The sequence below is a fragment of the Musca autumnalis genome, unplaced genomic scaffold (assembly GCF_047663935.1).
Source record: "Musca autumnalis isolate F117 unplaced genomic scaffold, ASM4766393v1 scaffold_5, whole genome shotgun sequence".
NCBI lineage: Eukaryota > Metazoa > Arthropoda > Insecta > Diptera > Muscidae > Musca > Musca autumnalis.
Genome location: NW_027412088.1, coordinates 77,688,254 through 77,693,257, shown reverse-complemented (window position 1 = coordinate 77,693,257; position 5,004 = coordinate 77,688,254). Strand labels below are relative to the sequence as shown.

At 34.9% G+C, this 5,004-nt stretch overlaps 1 long non-coding RNA gene across 1 annotated transcript; it reads right to left on the bottom strand.

Moving 5' to 3' along the window:
* Positions 1 to 901: 901 nt before the first annotated feature.
* LOC141404993 (uncharacterized) lies at positions 902 to 4,251 on the bottom strand. The gene is made up of 3 exons (XR_012413118.1): positions 2,097 to 4,251; positions 1,948 to 2,028; positions 902 to 1,876 (listed from the first exon to the last, which is right to left on the bottom strand). It is a non-coding gene; the product is annotated as an uncharacterized lncRNA (long non-coding RNA).
* Positions 4,252 to 5,004: the final 753 nt, after the last annotated feature.

Genomic DNA, 5,004 nt, shown 5'->3' with positions numbered 1-5,004 from the left:
TCACTAACATATCCCTTGCTACTCAACCTATAGATACAACAGAACCCTAGTTATGTACTAGGGCGGTTATCCAATTATTGAATAGGATCACTATTAAAAAATATTAAAAAAAAACTATCTTTTTAAACTGCCTCACCAGAATACGACCTGCTTCTACCACTATATTGGTTTAGCCAGTAGGCCAAGTCATATTCTGAATTGAAGTCGTCATCGTTTCACATCATCCACAATGTTCCAGAATATATTCCTCATACAACATTCTAGCACTTGTCCAGAATGGATATGAAGCAATACCTTCTGTATATTGTAGCTTCAGTTAGCGATTTCGGGCTATTGCTTTAAATGTACTGGGCTATTGCCTAGTGCCTAGATGACCTACACTATACGAAAGTTCATTATATTTTTGGGCGCCATATTGTTACGTGCGCTTACGGGGCTTATCATTCAGGACACCGGCTAGTCAGGTCGCCTCTCTTGGGTGTGGTCCCAACCCTATTTGTCCCCACTCCTGGCACGCAACAGTAAATAAAAAGGAATTTCTCAAACAAAGATATATTAACATATTACAAAAACGCATCATCACCCATACAAACCATATCCTGCTGGCCAATATCCTGCCCTCCCAACCATGGTCACTTATTCCTTTCCTTCACCCCAGTGACCCCACACGCCGCCACATCACAACACTTACCTCGTCATATTTGTCCTCCTTTCTAATTACTTAACACATTGTCATTTTTCTTATCGTAATATACATCAAGTCATATTTATTTAATAAAAAAAAACTAACACTAACAAAAAATCTCGATACTATTACTAACTCTTAACTTCTTATTTTTTTCTAGGATGTTTACAGTAATCAATAAAATAAATGGTATTAAAAATTATAAATCAAATTATTGGTAGTGTTATTTTACTTTTCTCCTGGTTAGGAAATTTGAAAATGTAACGGCCTATTTGCCAATTTTAAAATTTTAAACGATAGGTCTTTAGACCAATAAAATCATGCCTAAAGGGCTTTCTCTATGTCCATAGATTTCAACAAACAAATAATACACAAAACTGAACACAGCATTCGCAAAGTGATTTTTGAATTTGAACCCTTAAAAAAAAGGATTTTTTTATATGATTTTAATTCCCAAATGTTCTGACCCCCAACCTAATATCCTTAACAAAAGAGCTCTTTTCTTAACAATATAAAAGGGGAAGGGAATAAATTAATAAATCTTAAACACTCTACTTTGAGAACGCTGAAAGATAAAAATAAATAATTATGACAAAAATACAAAAAAAATAATACATATATATAGGTATCTTAATGTCTAATGAATAAATATGTCAAATAAAAAGTAAAAAAAAAATAATGGAATCATATCATATCGTTTCAAGTGATTTTTCAGTAAAAATGTATAAGCCAGTTTAGTCTGACATAAAGAAACCAATGCCTTTATGATTATCTCCTCGCCGCTAGTGCAATAATTATATCATCTGAGATCGTCTTTTAGGCCCTTTGGTTCTCATATGGGCATAATAAGCAACTTGGACTGACTTGAAAATATGTCAGTTTTGATGCCTTTTTGTTAAAATCCAAGCCACTGTGATTATAACAAAACAGGCGAATTCAGTTCGGTTGGGTATGTGTGTCAGACTAACACAAACTAAACTGGTGCTGAACCTGGGATGGCGAGTGTTACACTGTTGGTGGTGTCCAACAGATGGCAGTGGGACACATTTATCTTGCTATTTAAAAAAAGTGGTGCCCTACCTTTTTGATAACACGGATTTTTGTCTAGCAGAAATGTTGTCGCTAAACTCCAACAGATATCACTCTCACTGTTTTTTGGTCGACACGCCAGCGCAATCGGATTCGGCTTGCCTATCCACAAAGGATAAAAAAAATTAATTTTCTTCTGCTATTTTGATTTTCTAAAACCTCAAATTATTTACCTTATGGGCTTTTCGCCGCCGCTTTATATTTTCCTAATGCTCTTCTGGTAATATGCACTCGAATTTTTCCCAAATTTTCACCTAATTTAATGATAATAATTTTATAAATCACATTTTTTTACACTATTTTCTGGATTTCAATAAACTACCTTTTGTGTTAGATCTCACTACTTTCAGTTGTGTGCTCCAAATATTTAAACTTTTGCACTTTTAAACTTTTTCCGCAATTAACTTTTAAATATCTTTACACTAAAGGTTTGGAGTTCAGCACCAGTTGACAAACTAACCTTTTCTCTTACTATTTGCTCTTATTTATAACCTTGTTATGGCGCATATGTAACTGTCCCTTGGTAGACATTTTAACTGAGAAACTAATTCTGTCCTTATTTATCTTTTTTATATAGTAATTGTCCCTTTCTTAAACTATTTTTAGCAATTAATTGCACTCAAAAATATTAAGAGACCTATTTTTCTCACGGTGTTATTTAAGAGAATTGGTACTGCCCATTGTCGGTATTGCCGTACCCTACATTATCTAAAGTTGGCAGCACCTATTCGTTTGTCATCAGTCCCAAGGTTCCAAGTGAATGCAATTATTTGAACTCTCATCATCAGCTGACATTTTATTAACAAAGACAGACGGCGTGTGGTTTGTATCGTTCCTGAATTTAATTTTACATTTTTCTAATCTATTTTTTTCTTTTCTTTTCAGGATTTTCTCGTGTGATGATCTGCACGAGCCCACCCAAACTCTCGGTGGATCAGTATATGTTTCCTTGGAAGAATATGCCAGTCCACCGGTAGAGGAAGGAACTTTTGCATTCTCATCACACGAGGAAATGTTTGCAATGACCTGGCTTAGCATACCCAGCCATTGCAAACACCAGATCAACATTTGTGGGCACAAGAAACAAATATTCGCCTCCTCACCAATGAGGCTAGAATAAAAAAAAATCGCCACGCCAAATACTTGTGGCCCACAACAATAAATGTTTGTGGCCCACAGCACTTTTGCCACCCACAACAACAATTTGCCATAATCACCTGGAACATGGCTAACTACACCCCGCATACGTGTAGTTACCCATAGAGAGTGCTCCAGTGATAAAATGTAGTTCCCTTCATGCTCCACCAGCCATAATCATTGTGAGCTATAAATTTTTAATGTGGATTTGAGACCCCCACACGGCCAAAAAGGTCTCTCCCTAAGGTACCCCCACGTCAAAATTTTTTTTGAGTCCATGGGCGGACTTAGGTTTGTTGGGGGCCTCGCAACATGTTTTACGTTAAAGGTAACAAATAAAAAACAATTAGAAATTCTTTTGGCAACTATACATGTTCATCCGTGTATCAATGAAGCAAGGACGACCTCAATCGAGTTTGGCGTAATTTGGAGGTGGAGTTGAAGTTGGCCAACATTTTTCAGATATGGGAAGCGGTTCAGAATCATATGATGAAAATAGGAATGGAACAGGATCCAATCAGGAGCAACACCTTTCTAAAAAATTTTGCAGGTACTTCCAAACTTTGCGGCCCCTCAAGATGATAAGTGACATATCTTAAGTGCCATTGTATTGTTCCTTGTTCGCTAAGGTTCCCAGCAAAATATTCGATGGCAAAGATTCTATTCAAGCATGAGTGCAAGTTATATGTCACCTTTTTACCACCTACGCCCATTCTTTTTACAGTACTGTGACCCCTAAAAGATCCAAATCATTTGGGATGGCATCTTCAATAACCCAGTGGAATGGTATTACCACCACCTTGGCATGGCATATTCCACGAACAAGCCACAATAGGAAGGATTAAATTGATAAAAAAGGGCATGTTTATATTATAGCCTTTTGCAGGGTTAACCTTCTTGAAAATTTAGAAATTGTATTTCAAATCCATGAAATTGGTTCAAATGTTGAATAGGATCCGAATTTCACGAATTGTACTTAGCATTCATATAATTGGTCCTATTGCTGGAGAAAAGATCGGATGTTTCACGTATTGTATTTATTTACAATTCTGGAAATTCCTTCCAAATGCTGAAAATGGGATCTTTCACAACTTCATTTGAACTAATACAAAAGATCCAGTGAGATATTAGGTACATATGTCTTTTTACGTGATAATTTGTAATAATTATTACGAAATGTTACTAAATGCTGTTTTTTTACACAAAAGTTCAGTAAAAGAGAGCGAAGTGAGAGAACAATTTTGACAGTTGTTTGCTGAGAAATTGCTAAAAGTTGCTGAAAGAATTTTTCCCAGTAACATTTAGCAAGTTCGATCAGCTGTTTTTTAGTCATCTGTTAATCGTCAGCTGCTCGATGTTTACCTTATTTTTGTGGAAAAATATTATAAATATTACGATTCAGCTATATTTATTGATTATTTTGTTAATATCATAATATTTTTTTATTTATTTTAATTAAAATTGAAGAACTTTTTCATTGCTTTGGAGTTAGTTTTTCTTTCATACATTGGCGCCAATGTTTTTGTTTTGGTTATCAACTGTTATCTTGCTAAAGTTTACTACGTCCCTGTTTATACAGGGAAAGTTGATGGGAAAGAAAATTGAGTTTATGGGCGAGGGAGTAGAGAGGAATAAGAGGGGGTACACACACCTCTGTACTGGCAAATTCTGTTTTGTTTCGTTTTTCTTTGTATACAACCTGAAGTTGGCTGCAGATTTGTTTTTGCATTTTCTTTCATTTTATTTTCTCTGTAGAGAAACAAACAACAGCGGAGACAATTGAAAAAAAAAAACATTTGGAGGAAAAACTATTTTTTTAGGCAAAACAATTCGAAATAAGTGAAAATATCAAAATTAAAATACAATTCAAGGGTTCCTTTAATAATTAATTGCTTATCACACACGTCCATCTTTATTTTTCATTACAATTTTGCCTTGGCTTTGTGTTTGAACGGCGCAATGAGAAAATGAGTGTGAAGAAGAATAAGAAAAATTATAAAATTGACACAAACATGATTTCCGTGCCTAAACAAGAAGGAAATTTTAAAAGAAATTGAGAAGAAAAATTTTCTTTCCAGTTTGAATGTCTAAAC